Raw genomic sequence first — 18,173 nt, forward strand, 5'->3', positions numbered from 1 at the left:
TGCTCGAGCCCATTCCTCGTAGTTATCTCCTTTCAGTTGGACTTAGGTAATTATATTACCTGAATTGTCGTTGGCCACCAGGTAGTACGACGAGACTACCTTTCCGCTTCTGTCCTCACCTTCATTCTGCCTCTCTCTTCCATCCGCCATGATCGGTCGGCCAAAGCAAGGTGTTTCCTTCCTGGTTTTAGCGAAGAACAACTACCGGCTTTGACCGACTGTTGAAAAGAGAGCCCTGCAGAATCCTCAGAGAAGGAAGCCCAAGGGCTTAAATAGGATAGGAGTCCATCCCCTCTCTCTTTCTCTTTCTCCCTCTCTCCAACCTGACTGAGCCAACGAAGAAGCCGCAGTGGCTCAGAAACCCTAATTGGAAACATCTCTCCAAGTCTTCTCTATCGTCGTCGTGGAATTTAAAGATTGGGAACAAAACAAAACAGAGCAGGAGGGAACCGTCACTGACTTTGCATCTACATGGACGAGGGGAGAAGAATTTAGGGAGGGAGCGAAGGATTCACTGCGAGTTCAGAATAGGAGCAAACTATAACAACATGTCTACCATAGTGTGCGGCAAGAGATCTTTCTTTGAAGACCTTCCAACGACAACCCCTGTTTCCTCTAAGAGAATCTGCTTCACGAGCAACGATCGAACAAAAAACAAATACCGCAGCCTCCTGTCTTGACGATCAAAAGAAGGTAGAGTTCTGATAACTCTTCAGCGATCTACTCCATGAACAGAGGTTAGAGAGGATCGAACGAGCAAGTTTAGAAGGCAGTGTGAAAGTCGAACGAATCGCACTCTGATACCATGATAAACTGAGACACTTGAGTTTGAAGGGAAAGATTTTCTTTCTCTGTGTATCTTTTCAACCGAACATTACAAGATATATATAGAGGTAGAGTTAGCTCCCTCTTGCAATTAGGATACAAACTCCTACATGAACAATGAAAGCCGAAACAAAGAACAACTAAGATAACAACTAAGATTCATACACCAGATAGGACTCATACAGTGAGACAGATAAAGCTACGCTAATAGCCTCAGTCATATTCACAAGTGTGGCTTTGTTCATTGCGATCTCAAACTTGAGAAACTTCTACTCGTGCCTAGCTCGTCTTCTAAGGGGAGGAGCTCTGTCAAGATTGCCGATTTCAGGCTCTCTAAGAGGGTTGGAGAAGATATGCTCTGTAGGGAGGATGGGATGCTATTGAGGACCACGCCTCTGTATGCAGCACATGAATCAATTAAGTTCTGTTTGTATGAGCCTTGCTCTGATATATGGGCTCTTGGCTGAACTGTTATAAACATGATAACTGGTAAGGATGCTTGGGATTTTCCTCCAGAAACTTATGTGGATTTATTCTTAAATAAGATTGGTATCAATCCCGTTGTGCCTGATACCGGAGAAGTTGTCCATTGAAGGTAGGGATTTCCTCAACTTGTGTTTCATTAGAGATGAGACTCTTCGATGGACTACAGATATGCTACTATTACATCCGTTTGTATCTGTTGATGATGAAGACGATGAAGGGGTAGCAGAAAGAAAAAGGGCCCAAGTGGAAACAGGGAAAATTGAGTTTGTTCAATCCCCAAGACTGGTGTTTGACTTCCATCCTCCTTGTGCAGAGAAAACGGGGATATGTGCCGAACTACCAGGGTTTTAGAATTATTGGTGCTCCAACAGTTTTTGCAGTGGCATCTCAGTTAACCGGATGGAGGGTCTACAATCAAAACAAGTAGCATTATTGAACAAACATTAGGTTCTAGAAAGACACTTATTTAAAACCATATATAGTCCTGACTAGAAAATTTTGATTTGGAAGGTTTGATTGGATTCCAGATCTGTTTGTTAGGAAAACCCATGGAGCCGGAACTACTAAGCTTGAGGGCCAATGATTTGACTGAGAATCAGCCATCACCACTCCACTTCCAGCTCCAGTCATCCTCCAAATTCACATCTATACCCTGACTTTGACAACTCCAGCAACTCCAAAATCTCTCCCTCCTCCCAATCAAACAAGTTTCCTTCTAAATTGGAGGATCCAGGTCCCAACATTCTCAAAGAGGGCATAGGACTCAGCCACTGAGGCATCTTGATTAGCACAGCACACTGGAATAGGAGAGGAAAGGCCTCAGCCAAGTGATTCTCCAAACACCAAGGGTCCTTCCAAAAACATTTTGTCTATCACCTTTGCCCACCTTGAAGATTAATCCTTCCAAAATAGTAGGAAGATCAAATAGAGCAGCCCCAGTTTTGAGGAGGGTCTCGAGACCTCCAATTACCTCATTCCACCCCATACTTAGCAACTACTAGGTTTCTCCACCTAGCATTTCTTTCTAAGGAAATTTTCCATATCCATTTGCAGAGAAGGGAAAAATTGAACACCTTTATCTTTCCTTATTCCCAGCTGGCTAGCCCACCTTCCTCCTTGGGGAGGTACACTCCACTGTTATCTTTTAGTTACTACAATATGTATACACCATAGATATACTATTAGAATTTTAACTGTATGGGTTTTATTTTTTTCCTTCATCCTTTATACTTTCCTTCTTTCACTTTTCATTTTATTGTCTGACATCCATTCCTTTGACTTAATTCCATGGTCTATTTCTTCTTCATAATGGTCATTGCAATTTTGAATTCCCCTTGATTTAGGTTTGACTGGAATTCATCATATATCCCAAAATCCTCTTCATCATAAACATTGTGACGACAGTGGACACCACAAGCACGTCGTCATGGGGGACTAAGATCCCCATCAAGTCCTCGTATGTGAACGCAAGGGTTTTATTTTACATCGGCTTCTTGGGAGCCATCCCCTGGATGTTCAGTTGCTTGGCATAGGCCTTGTGGGCCGAGGCCAAGGCCGATGCTCCACCTGAGGCCATTCCCCCAATGATGATGTCTATGATGCCAGCTAACTGTTGTTACTGTTATTGCTGTGAGGACAAGGCCCCAACCTCACCTCCTATGTATTGCTTTAGGTGACCATTGTGAATGAGGGACTCAATTTCATTTTTCAACTCATAGCAATCATCGATGTCGTGGTCGGTGCCGCAGTGATACTTGCGGACTTATTTGGGTTTCCTCTCATGGGGTTCCTCTTCATCTTCTCAGGCCACTTCATGTATTCCTCCTCCACCTGCATAAGGATCTGCATCTGGGTGGAGTTGAGTGGCGTATACTAGTTGTAAGGCAAGGCTAAGGCCGATGGTTTCTTGTTGTCCTTGCTGTTGTTGTTGTTGTCATTGCGACCATCTCTGTTTCTTCTCTTCTTCTTTGGACCCCCTTGGTGGCAGTCAACTTCTCCTTCCTAGCGATCGCCGGTCGAGGCCTCTTCGATGGTGATGTACTTTTGGACCTTTTTCAGGAATTCCGACTTGGACTTCAGTGGTGTCTTGGCTACCGAGCACTTGAGGACCGAGCCAGGGAGGAGGTCGTTGATGGCGGCATGCATAGAAACCATAGAGTCAAGGCCTCGAACTTCGAGCTCTTCCTTCTTGAAGCAGTCAATGTAGGACCACAGGCTCTCGTCATGCTTCTGTTGGACAGCCATGAGGGAGATGACACTCTTCTGGCATTGCTTGCTACTAATGAAATGGGGGAGGAAAAGGCTGGCAAACTGTTCCCACAAACTGATGGAGCAAGGAGGGAGCCCGGAGAACCATCGTCAGGCTGCCCCTTTGAAGGTTGCTTAGAAGGTTCGACACGTCAAGGCATCGGAGTATTCGTAAAGGAGCATGAGTGCCTTTGAAGTGTGGAGGAAGGGGCTCAGAGATAATGTCCGAGGTGAAGGAATCCATCATTCCAGATGGGTGGTTCTGGCTAGCTGAGGCTTCAGCTCAACTTTCTCTGACTTGGCAGAGCTCATCCTTGACGGTGCTGAGCTGCACTTTCAGGTCAACAATTCTTTGGTCGAGGGGGCCTAGGCCCCATCCTGGTTCTCTCGGACTTGGTACGGGTTGGCCCAGTTCCCTGAGTACTCTAATGTGGGCACATGTCCATTTCTTCTAGCTTGCTTGTCATTCAGGAGGTCTCAGAGGTCCGAGACACGAAAAGGAGAGGTGTGGCGTCAGCCCTCGGCCTTCAAAAGGGGGATGTGATGACCTGATCGCCTGCCTTCGTCCCAAGAGTTCTCTTGTCGACGGCGGTGATGGTGTTTTGGGTCTCGGCGATGATTGTGAGATTGCGCGGATTCTTCCCCTCTTCGGTTAGGGGGTCGTGAGGTCCTCGATGGTTGATTGGTACGTCTGCTACTATCAGACTCTAAGGGGTCAGCCCCGTTGGATCCAACTGGGCCGTTGGCTAAGGGGTCCAGGGGCATGCACTCACCATGGTGCCCCAGGATTCAGCGGGGCAGCTGCCTTGAGGGCGGCCTCCTGCCGAGTGTCCCACCTTGTCCAACCTCTATGAAAGGTTGTCAAGCCAATCGAGGACTGCTTGAAACTGGTCAATTGTGACCAGGTTCTGAGTGTTCTTAGTGTTTCTTGCCATGTTGGATGAAGCTTAGGGGTTACTGCTCGAGTTTTTTAGAGTGAGTTAAGGGAAGTCTTAGCAATCTTCCCACAGACGGAACCAATTGTTGCCGTCTAGAATAGGCTAAGGGCAACACTGTCAATTTGCTTCCAAGTCGAGGTGTGGCCGAGGTGTTCGAGGCCAAGGCTGGCCGAGAGCTGGTAGGTCTGTCCTACGATGAGCAAATAAGAGAGAACGTTAGAGGCCTCGGGTGAGTACCCAAGACAAAGACTCTGACGGTCAAGTTAGTTTGGGTGCAATGCAAGATGGAGGAGGCCTGAGGTGAGAACACCCTAGATGAGGCCACAGGGGAAACTGGAGATCTCTCAAAGTTCTTAAGTCTAGATTCTAGATGTTTATTTTGAGGGGATTGCCCCCTATTTATACTTGAGAATGGTCAGTAGGTAGGTGAGCTTGCGCACCCTCATTGGGTCCGTTCTGAGCGCTGCCACCTGCCACATGTGCTATTGGTCAGGGCCAGGTGCACTACATCGAAACCTATCTGTTTCCTAGTGCCCGTCGTCACATTAACTATCGCCAAATTGATACATACGCCCCTCAGCTGATCGAGATCATCAGCCGATCCAATTCTTGGGTCAGAAGTCATCAGGACCTCCCGACAGAAACTGGGGTTCTGGGCCAGCCTGCAAATCTCCTCAACCATCACTTTACTGACCTTCACGCTCAGCCTTGCAGAGAAAGGATCTGGACAGAATTCACAGGCATGCAGTGGGGCTAGCTTTTTTATACTTGTCAATTTCATAGATGCGTGATTGACTCGACGTGATTAGGAAATTAACTGATTTGATGATTTGCAGGGGGGAATTAATTCTGTATTAAAACGCTTGTGTATAATGAGAAAGATAAAATTTGGTTTAGAAGCTACAGCCTACGGGCATCTTTTACTAAAATGCATTAATGAAGAGATATTAAGGGATTAATTCTCAGTCTCGGCCCCATGTGTAAGATTGCTTGGTGGAATGTTGGCTGAGACGCCCACTTTGGCAAGCGGAGGTTGTTAGCCTTCGCTTTCCCCCATGGGAGGGGGTTGCCCTTAGTTGCATTCAAGCATTCACAATCTGTTGTATCTCCAAAATTCGGTTATATGGTGATTAAGTTCGGTTGTTGTGGGAGATTCCATGTTGAGTATGATCTTTGTTGAATTCCACTTATCCTCCTTTCTTGGTGTTTTCATTTGTAAAACTGCTCAAAGTTGCTGGTAGAATTTTTATGGGAAAATTTTTAATTAATACCTTGTATTTTGGGCCTAGTGTCACTTTAATCTCCGAACTTTAAAATGTGACAATTCAGTATCCAAACTTTCAAAACTTGTCAATCCATTATCTACCATTAACCAGCCGTTAAATGACATTTGAAAAAGATACAAATGCCCTTTGAGTATCACCTAATTTTTTTTATCAACCATTCAAACATTGACAACAAAATTAACAGTCCTAAATCATTACCTCTTTTATTCAAGAAAGTTGGGGTCTAGAATGCTCACAGAGATGTGACCCTCGAAGGGTATTTGTGTCTTTTTCAAATGCCACTTGAAGGGTATTTGTGTCTTTATATTTGGGATTGTTAATTTTTTGTCAACATTTGGATGGTTGATAAAGAAAATTAAATGACACTCAAAGGGCATTTGTGTCTTTTTCAAATGCCACTTAGCGACTAATTAACAACTCATTAATGGTAGGTATTGGATTGACACATTTTGAAAGTTCAGGTACTGAATTATTGCATTTTAAAGTTCAGGGACCAAAGTGGCTCTAGGTCCAAAGTATAAGGTACTAATCATGAATTTTCCCAATTTTTAATAATGGTCGGTGTTGGGAATTAGGGTTAGGAAAACTTGGAGGAGAAGCCCTGAGGCGTTTCTAAAGACATCGTCTTTAGAACGTTATTTTCCCTCACTCAATTTTACTGAGTTTGTTGTTGGGTTACAGGCAAATTCATTCCCATGATACATTAAAGCATTGAGCAAGAATCTACAACCAACAAAGTTGAAGAATTTCCAAAGAAACCCTCTATGAGACAGTAGCAAGTCGGATTGACAAAGACAATAGTGATTTTTCAAAAACTTGTATGTTTATTTGCTTGATTCATGATTCGTATATCATTTCTAAAGAATCTTCTTGAAGAGGAAGGTGTTGGTTCAAAGAGGCTCTTTGTACAACTATAATTTCAAACTTTATGACTATTAAAAGTTAGTAAACAGTTAATGACTGTTAACTTTTGAATAATTCCTCTTGACTCACCAATCAAATCTTAACCATTGGATTTTCTTAAAGCGTCAATGGTCATGATTCATCCTCAGGTGTACCTTTTGATGCGGATTAACCCTCACACTAAAAATCAATGTCGTTTTATGCGAGAAAAGTATGCCTCTGAAACGCCTCATTACACCTCTAAAGCACCTCATTGCATTTTAATCATACCCTTTGGTTTGGTACCAAGCCTCCATACTCTTCTCTAATAATTGTAAGGAGTGTAAGCAAGCTCCTACTTAGAAACTCAAGACATGTTTAGTGATTTTCCAACATGGGACAAGGCTTTAAAGAAGAGAAACAAGTTGAAAACTGATTTTAGTGTGAGATTTAAAAACTATTTTCAAAATATATGTGAAAATGTATTTTCATATAATTAATCAATCAAACCCCATTGGATTTAATCTCTAAGGCTCCGTTTGTTTGCGATACAAATGTTGAACTGGGGTATTTATGTACTCCGATTCGCGTTTGCGATACATAGATGTATCGATTATAAGTGTAAAAGTGTATTTTCTGACAAGATTGTATCATTCGAAGAGTGCATTACTGCATCGATTTTTTAGATTCAAACTTGCACTCTTCGATTGATGATGTAAATAGGGTATGCTTTTGTGCTTTTTGACAGTGAAAGAAAATAGCCAATCGGTGCTGAGTGAGAGGAGATCTGTTGCACCCCCCTCTTCCAACGGTAACTTTCTCACCTCCATCTCCGACCATGGCATGGTCGTCGGTAGTCGGCGATCAATATATTGATCTCCTCTTGTGTTTAAACTTACTTGTCTTTGCTATTTTTATGTTCATGTTGTTTGGGTTGGAGGGTTCCTGCTGATCTTCATCTGAGTTGAAGATCTTCATTTGGGTGGTCGGTGGTTGGGGTTCCTGCCAATTTGCATGTTCGATCTTCATCTGGGTTGAAATCTTTACTTCGATCTAAACAAAGTAATATTAGATCTATCTTGAGGTTCACAGATCTGATGTATAAATCCATCTTCGCCCATACACACGTACATATCCGGTATTTTTCTTCGATTAATAAGTTTTTTTTTTCATTTTTTTGTTGCTTCTTTCTCATATCTATACATCTTTGACATAGCGTGGAAGCAATGGAAAACCGGAGCTGGCTATGCAAGTACCGGGCGAACACTAGTTTCTAGCGAAACTACACGTTTTCTTTAGGAGAGAGAAAAGGTGGCGGACTGTTAAGAAGAAAACTGGAGAAATTCTGAAGTATCTATTACTGAAAACAATAGCAGTATTTATAATACATCTGGAACTTGTAAAGTAATTAGGAAAGAGAGTTGTGATAGATCTTAATCTGTATGAATCTTGGACTTTCTTGATCTTGATCTTGATAAGATCGAACCTTCTTGGCTGTCTTGATAAGATTGAACATTCTTGGATTCTTGGGCTTGATCTTCCACCGTCCGATCTCCCTGGAACTTCTTGATGATTCTTGAAGTCTTGATAAATCTTGATAAGTCTTGGAGTCTTGGATTAAGTCTTGATAGATCTTGAATTACCCATTTCTTGGCTTATCTTGGACTCTTGTCCTTATCCTAGGAACTGCCGACCCTAGGGGTGAGATGGGCCTTGTGATGGGCCTCCATTAATCTTTCTCTGTCTTCAACAAATCGAGTATGTGCACGGTGAAAGTTATTCTTCTTATTTGTTAATCGTTTTTTAATCCTCTTTTTGGATTTCCCCTTTTTCTTGAAAAAAAAAAAATCATCAAATGTGGGGTTGGCTTTTGGTAAGTGTCAATGTCTCTCACAAGGAGCCACTGGTTCTAGTCAAGAATACTGCCTGTTATAGGTCGGATAAAGCTGTGAATAGAATCCCAATTTGAATATTAGAAAGAGATAACTCACGTGCACTCTCCATCTAATTGTTCAATCAAAATCCCACAACCAATCTATTCACAGCTTGTAAAAAGGTCAGTTCAATTCATTAATTGACTACTTGTTCATTGTCCCCAAGCACAACTGCACAACTTAGAGAAGAGGGAAAAGGTGGATCCAAGTGGTGATCCTTGAGAGTTTTTCAGGATAGAGGTATGCGTATTCTTTCAGGGATTGATGCCACCTTTGAATCATCATTATTATAGTAGATAGGACAACAAGAAGCATTACTGCACAAAGACAGAATGAAGCAAATATATAACTTGCTAATATTATATTATACAAATATATCTTTGATACAGGGGTACCCGTTTCAAGACGTATAGCTAACAACCAGAAATATATATATATATAAATACCGGGGTTGTGAAAGGAATAGCTTCTACTAGTCAACAAAGGTTTAAAACATATTGGGTCAACAGTGCAAGTTGGAAAGGTTACCTTTGAGAAGATAGCCAAATCATCTCAAAGGATTTTAGGTGCTATTAAAAATGTTTACATTATGGATATGTAGTGTGTGTTGGGACAGTTGTAGACATTTTGGTTATTAAATGAACCTTTTGTTAAACACTAACTATACTCTTTTGTTGGTCGGATTGAGTCAGATTAGATATAGATATTAGTTTACTTTTGCCGACTCACAGATGAACTTGGGTGATAAAATCCATCTCAGATTCAAATGGATCATATATCAAAGAATGGACGGTTCAGATTTCATCGAACCTGGCAGGGTGGTTGGTCGACTGAAAAAAAAGCGCAGTAGGTAGTTAAGCTCTGAAAGTTTGCATCGACATCAATCAAACGCCAGCAAATTTGTACCCTCATCTATATCAATTCCAAACAAACGAGAAGAGTACAAAAACAAGACTAACACTGAACCGGCATTGCATTCATGAACCGGGATGAGAGAAAAAATGCAGAGTATATATTTGCATTTGCACCGGAAACAAACGCAGCCTAATTAGATTAAAATTCAACCGTCGGTAATCTACAGCTAAAACCGTATCAACTAAAAGATATAATACCAGTTTCAATGACTACAAATAAATCTCAAAAAAAATATATATATATATTGCTAATAATATTGAATTTTAGGAATTCAGATTGGCGCCCTACATACACATCTCAGCATGCATTGGGAACATCTCCCCCAATGCACGCTGAGATATGCATGTGGGGCGCATTCAGTGGAGTTTCAATCCAGACTTCTAAAACTCAATATTATATAGGGAGATGTTCCTAATACACGGCTGCAATGTGTTGTGGGGTGTTGATATGAATTCAAGTTTAGGTGGCAGTCATGACCTGCCACTTAATGTTGCTACAGGTTTAGCACCTATTTTTCGGTGTGCGGCAGCCAAGACTGTCATATACACGACAAAATTTGACTGCCACTAGAAATGGTTACTAAGTACTATTTTCCTTAAAAAAAGCAGCAAATTTGCCCGTTCTACTTTATTTTTTTTATATACTATAATAACTTATAATTGTTTGCAATTATTAAATTAAGGGTAATTTTTTTTAAATATTCTTTTGGTTTAGGAAATTGACTAACTCTATTCTTATTATTCATGTATTGTCTTAAAGTACTTTTAAGTTTTTTAACAATTATCTAAAATTTTTCTTGCTATTAACTTTCTATCACACTCCGTCTACATGTGACATCACATATTTTTTTAAAATTCCTAAAGTACCATTCTTAGCCCACTCCATCTCCGCCTGTCTCTATCTCAAAGGAGATTTCCTTGTTCAAAAAAATGCATACATTCCTTTCTTTCCTAAGGCTTCTAGACCACCTTACCAACCTTCTCCTCCACATAGCTCTTGACAGTACAGTTACCCTTAGGATAGAGTTACTAATCGAATAAAAGTTCATATAGGGTACATAGTGTGGATGGAAAACCTCGACATTTTTTTACAAAAAAGCTCCAAGCAGACTCCCTTAGAGCTTCTGGACAATACAAGCAACGTTTCCAACCTATCGTTAATCCAACCTGTTGAGCCATTCAAACCATCACATGGTCAGGATTCTGGGTCCAATTCAATCAAGACCTGTCAGAAGGTCAAAACCGTTGACTTGGCCAAGAATTGTTAGACCCAGCCGTTCGATCATTGACCTATTCGACCTAGTGACCAGGTTGCAGGTTGCACACTCTAAGGAAAGAAGGTCCTTCTTCCCATAAACTCGAAGGTTCTTCTGTCACGATTGGGGAGCTCAGTTACATTTGGAAATCTATATAAATGGAGGTTGGAATTCCCTTGGAGTTCACAACTCCAAGAGAGCAATCGGAGGAGCCCTTATTCAAAGAGGGAAGCAATGGAAGGAGTGATTATTTCAATAGGAGAGCAACTGGAGGAGAGTAACTGGACCGAGAGCAACTAGGGAATCTATAAAGGTAATGTTTACTGTTAATGTCCTTCGTTTTCCATTTTTCATTTGGTTCATGTAATTACCCCTACAATTGCTTGAATGTATTGTGATTCATTTTTAATATTTGTTTCAAACCATTCATTTTAAATGCTGCTTTGAAATCATTCATTTTAAATGTACCGTGTTTCATTTTAAATGTTGTTTTTAATGTACTATGATTCATTTTAGGTGTTATAGCATTTAGATTTACCAAGCAAATACATTAAGAAGTAACCCATTTGCACAACTAGCAATAGTCAGGCCCAGTTTGGTTTGTGGGAATAGGGGTCTGGAATCGGAATCAGAATGGGCTATTCTGATTCCAACAGTTTGGTTGGGCAGAATTGGAATCACATTCCCATTCCTGTTGGAATGGCATTCCCCCATTTGAGGGAATGGCCATTCCCTACCCCTCCCTTGAGAATGAAATCCCATTCATGCTGACTCCCGTTTCCTTTCCCATTCCTGTCTGAACCAAACAGACTATGGGAATGAACCATTCCAATGCCCGATTCCTATTCTGATTCCAACTGTGAACGAAATAGACCCTTAGATATTCAAACAGCTTAACTACGACCAAAACTATAGAAAAATAGAAAAGCAAATTCCAACTATTCAAAATCTAGAACTACATTCAGATCTTTCCTACTATTTAGAGATCACAATTCAAGTTACTAACACCACCTATGAAACCCATGCAATTAAATGGCAGAAGCAAATCTATTGTTGTGGAGGTGGTTGTTGCTCTTTAGTTTGCCGAGGGAGAATTGCCAAAGAATTTATTTTTGAAGATAAATAAAAAAAAGTAAAGTTTATTAAAGAATGAAAAAAGAGGATACAACAGGTGATAAGAAATCACCTATCACATAACAAGCATGTGCTTTGGATTGCTAGAGAAAATAAAGAGAGTTAATTGTATTTTTTTTTTAAAGTACCAATTGTGAGGCATGTACTTTGCATGTGGTATTGGTAGCAGTCAAAAAAGATAAGAGGTCCACATTATATATATTTCTATATGGAATATGGAAGTAAGATATTTGCTAGCATTCCAACTCCATTGTTAAAAATTAGGTTCATTTAGTTATCTCTTTTTCCCTCCATTCCTACCTATCTGTAAATCTAGAGTATTCATTTGAATCAGCATTTTTTATCTTCATTTGGCATGTTCATTTTCCTCAATTTACATATGTTCAGGACTTTTTTTTTCTTTTTTACTTTTAATTCATTGGTCCATACTTAATCTAATCATTTGGACCAGAGTTATAATGTTAATGGATAAGGAGTTATTTGAGTGAGGAAGTCTCACTATGCTTCCTTTTTGTTTGTGTGTTCTGTATGAATTCCCTGCTCAATACCTGGCTATAGCAATAGTAAGATAGGTTATCAGTACTTTTTTTTGTGGTAATAGTTAAGGCAATTGGAATTGTAAATATTAAAGTGGGTAGAAATATATGGAAGAAAATCTAGATGAAATCAAGAATAACCAAACAGTGGACAAGCTGAGAGCTCAGGTACTGGAACCTCTCCTATGGGGTCAAGGTCAAATAATGTGAGTCAATCCTACTTTGATTACAGATAATCAAAAGATCACTTGGTTGGTGTTTCCTGAAATATATTCTATTAAATGGATGGATTCATTAGTTATACAGAGAGGATGGAAACCAGATCTTGGGACAAATCCAATATTTGGATAAAAAAGAACAATAATTAAAAAGTTGAGATGATTTGTTTTGGAGAGGATACAGATCTTAATGAGGAGGTGATTATTCTAACTATCCTTTGTTTTCAATTTTGGTATTTTTATGCTATTGCAGTGTTTGTAGTATTAAAAATTGTAATTCCCATATTTATTATCTTTTGGAGGTTATTTTACCTTCCAATAAAACCTTCCTAATCGTATCATCTGAATCCTATATCTTGATTGTTTGTACTACACAGTTTTGATATATTAATATAACTAGAATAGATAGTTTTAGAGAATTAATTTTCTCTGTCTCACCTTATTTTATATATTTCATTTAGCACATAAATGGAAACACTAAACCAAATGAGTATCTCATTCAAGAACGTACTTAACGAGTTGTGCTCCAAATTGTGTATGTCCAGTCCCATATTCTTGGTTAAAGATGTGGGGAAGGATTTCAAGACCTCTATTCTTATAACAATGAGTGAGAATAATTGGAAATTTTATGAAAAGGGATCTTCTTCTAAAAAGGAGACAGAGCAAGATGTAGCTAGGAAGGCGGTGAAAAAAATTGTCAAATACTTCAACATGAAAATAGATGATGTGAACTATGAAGAGTTATAATACTATATGCATAAGTGCTCAAACTAAAAACGTCTTACTAAGATACTAGAGTTGTGGGAAATGAATGAACTAATGATGAAGAACCTGAAGAGGAAGAATATTTTGTTAGAGGGAATTAATTTTTCTTGTGTTTGGTTTATGGATGATGTTAAAGTCAGTGGTAGTAATATTGTTTGGTTTTAGTGCATGTTTTAAGCTTCATTAACAAGGTTGCTCATGTTGTAGGACATTATATGATAGAATTTCATGTAAGAAGGTTGTTCATGTTATTTTTAGATAATGAAGTGCCTCTAAATTACTAACTTTGCCGTGTCTAAGTCCATTATTTGTGATGATGAGAACCTTTAGCTTTCCATGAATGACAACATGAAAACATTAAAGTGTGATTAAAAAAGCATTTTACAAGAAATGTTGAATGACATAAAGAAGTATACCTTTATGACCTTTGGACCACTTTTTTAACAAAACACATACTTGAGTTACCAATTCTAAAATGTCCTAGGGATCACCTTCATGACCTTTGGACCGCTTTCTAACACCTGAAGTGAATGACATAATGATTTCAGAAAATACTGAATGAAACATAAAAAGATTGTGCATTCCCCACCTGAAGTCTTCCCACAACTTGGTCTCATTTCAGTAGCAAGCATCATACTGAATGAAACATAAAAATATGGGATGCATACTGCAGATATTTTTTCAAGGATCAAGACACCAAAGTGACTGTAGTTGCCAAACCAGCATCCCAACTATTAGCTTCTGTGCCATGGATGCTGACCACCACTTCATTCCACAAAATAAAACAATCATATTATCAGTTAATGCAATTAATTGAGGAAAAATCCAATGCTTGAAACATATGAACATAATAAATAAATCTAAATTGAGAAAAGTATCAGGTTTGTATCCTTTTCTTGAAAGGGAGTGGCCAAAAGACTTCATAAATCACAAGGAATGCCCCACTCTAAGCTTGTATCAAGAAGCACTGCATTTTTTATTTTTTTGATAATTGGTAGGAAATGTGTTGTATTAATAGTCAATATTGCAGCCACAATATTGGCCGGAAGCACAATCCTTGTAAAATTTCATGCTAGTTCAGTCTACCCTTCGATTGGGCCCACCGAAGTTGCACCCATATATCAAATATTACTATGACTAGCTGATGTGATCTATTCCTCTATATAGATAAGTTATTTTTTTCTTTTCTTTTCGTTATGTTGCTGAGTGTAGGGCTTGAAATTAGAGAATAATGTGAAACCTAACATGTTTTTAGATAAGCTTTTTATTTTTCATTTTTTCTTTTAAATCTATATTTTATCAACTTCATTGTCCATCAGCTGATTTACCCAACTTCGAAGATCCATTGACAAGGTTAGTATCATCTTCTTTCAAGGGTTCATCATACTAGGATTTTGTGCAAGTGGGAACCCTCTGTTGAAAAGCTATGTTGGAAACCCATATTTCTCATTCAGCAAGGATTTATTGAATCAGAATTTGTTTAATGAATGTTGTGCTTACAGATAGGATATTACTATTGGGTTGCATATTAACATGTAGTATTGCTACAATACATCAACTGTTACATACAAAATTGTTCCATCTCCCTCAATTTTCTTACTACACGTTACAGTTTTATTATTCTCACTTTTAGGCCAAATGAGGAAGACTCAAAACGCCAAATACACAGTAGTAGAAATAAGGTTGTATTCAATTAGAGAAACTATTGTACAAATTATTCAACTTTGTGACTATTGGGCAGTTTACCGTGCCCTTAACCTAGCCAGGCATTCCCGCCATGCAAAATCCCGCCTTTCCCCTGTCAAACATGAATGTGTCTCTCCCTCCAGTCAAACCCTCGATGGTTCCTTAACATGTGCTAGTTCAATGAATTTGTGTAGTATATCTATGGGATGAGCTTACAGATGAGGACATGGAAAGATCGATCCATCGCCCCGGCAAGGATGCAACAACAACAACAGAACCAGAGCACCGAACTAAACCAGAATCAATAGCCTAGCAACCAAAACCAAAACCCAGTGCTTGATCAACCTCGTCGCTCCAACGACTAGAACCAAGTCCTAATAGAGGAACTTAAGCAGTTCATCAAGAGGAATGACTAGAGCCGACCTACCAACTAGCAAAAAGATGTGCCACAGCCGACGTCCCCTTGGTTGGTTTTAGTGGAGACTACCCCTAGGCCAGGTGAAGGTGCTAGTAACAACGGGCTCAATGCCGAACTCAGTACGATTGATCACAACTTCTTAATGGTTGCGACTCCCTTACCCTACAATATCATTTTGGGCTGACCTATCTTGCACGCCCTCCGATCATTGGTGTCGACCTACTATTTCGCGATGAAATTCCCCACGTCGTACGAAGTAGGAGTGGCGCGAGATGACTAGCTCGAGACTCGCAAGTGCTATGTGTCCGTGTTGGAGGGCAAGGGAAAGCAAGTCATCGATGTTGACCCAGAGCTGTCCCTAGAGAATGGCGACAAAAGAGCTTGCCCCATGGAGGACACCGTCCTAGTGTCGGTCTTAAATACCGACCCCAAGAAGATGGTGTAGATCGGAGCCCGCTTCATCAAACCATTGCGCTCTAACCTAATAAGTTTCTTAATTAAAAATTTAGATGTTTTTGCTTGGTCGGCAGTAGAAATGCTCGACATAGGCCCCTCTATCATAACTCATAAGTTAAATATTGACCCTTTAATCAAACCAGTCCAATAGAGAAAAAGAAACTTTGTCTAGAAACAATAAAAGATAGTCGATGATGAGGTAGGGAAGCTCTTCGCAAGAGACTTAATTAGAGAAATCCAATATCTGAGCTGGATTGCCAATTCAGTGCTTGTAAGAAGGCCAATTTTGTTTTGTGCAAAAATAGATCAAGAAGACAAAACTGAAGCTACTCTATTTTGCAAAGAAGTAGAACGAGAATACGAAGACAAAGTTGCTTTGTTTTGTACAGAAGTAGAATGAAAAGACGAAGCTAAGGCTCTTTGTTTTGTGCAGGAGTAGAACGAGAAGACGAACTGAAGCTCTGTTGCAATTTTTCACTTGAGTATGAAAACGACAAAAAAAATGGGTGACCCCTGCCATTTGGTAAATTATATTTAACAACAAAAATTCCCTCAAAGTAATAGGGGCATAAAAGTAAAACATTAGAGATTTAGAGGCATCCACCAATTGCCTTAGTAATAATCCATAAGAACCATTGTATTTAGACATTCTTTATCAAACGCCTCTAACCTATGCTTCCAGCAGTGTATGTAACAAAAATAATTGTTATATGACAAATAAATGTGATCTAAACTAATTGATGAAACCGTTACCATATATAACAAAAGCATCACTATAGGTGATCTATACCGACGAGCTGATGGTTACAACCGTTGGTAGAGTATTGTATATCTATACTGACGGGAAGAATCATAACCAAAAAGTAGCAAAACTGTAGTTATAGAAATAAAAATAATATAATTTTATAAATACCAACGGTTGAAACCGTCAGTATAACAATATTGATGACCAATCCCTCGCAAAACATAAAATAAAACCGTTGCTAAAAATTATACATTGACCTATTTGTAGTTTTTTTTTTTTTTATGATGAAAAACTATGTCACTATAGATCTAGGACTATACTGACAAGTAAAACGTCTGTTGCTACGGATATAGGAATTATACTAACGGGCAAGAATCTGTTAGAAAAATTTTACTAACGAGAGCTATACCCGTCACTACATATCTATAAATTATATTGGCCGGATAAAAATTTATGAAAAAGTGCATTGCAGCCAATTACAGAATTTTGAATTCTATTTCAAATTTATACAATTCAGAATAATAAATACCCTCATCCTAAAACACCAATACTTGCCCATGAATTGGCATTAATTCCGAGCAGGCACCTACCCCAACTGTATGGTGGGGTTAAGAATTCTTAGGCTGCACTGAACAGTCATTCACCCAAAAATCTATTGGTAGAACACTATAGCTACGCGATATATGCCAACGGTTGCACCGATCATTGGTATAACCATGGTTTTCAAAACCGTATTGAACCGAAAAACTGGGATAACGTCAAGTGGCCGGTTCTGATTTCCCCAAAACTGGATTTTTGCCAAAAAAAAAAATATTGATTTGGTCAGCATACTGCTGACTCAGACGATTGAATCATTTTAACCATTCAACGGTTTTGACCATTTTTTATTAGAATAGGCCATCTATTCAGTTTGAATGATCAGACTGTTGGACTTAAAAACCGGACCCCTGTCCGTTTCATTGTCCGGGTTGGTTTTAAAAAACCTGGGATATAACCATACAGTGATGAATTTTCAGGTTTTACCTATGATTTTTATGCATTGGTATATGTCATCAGTTTTATTGTAAATCCTGAATGTTTCCTTTCCCCACACATAATCAGTGATAAAGGGACACTAGTTCTCCATGCGTATAGTGCCATGCCCCCAACTAGGTCAACTCAAGACCGCCAATGGTATTTCCAACAACAGAAGTTTAGGCAGTCAGTATTTACAAGTTTGACAGTTACCATAAACAATGGATTAATCTAATGTCCAGGCCAATATAGTACAACAGTATTTAGTAGCATGAGAATAGAGAATTAGGTAAGGGCTAATGCATGAAATATACGGATTCTTGATGATCATCAAACATAGAGAAACCATTAGGGACGTAAGTCGAGCGGGTTAGGTTCGGTTTAAGCTCGACCCAGGCCCAATCCTTCTTAAGGTTCGATTTCAGAGTCAAGT

The sequence above is a fragment of the Nelumbo lutea genome, chromosome 3, assembly GCF_056320005.1.
Source record: "Nelumbo lutea isolate HS-2025 chromosome 3, American lotus-T2T, whole genome shotgun sequence".
NCBI lineage: Eukaryota > Viridiplantae > Streptophyta > Magnoliopsida > Proteales > Nelumbonaceae > Nelumbo > Nelumbo lutea.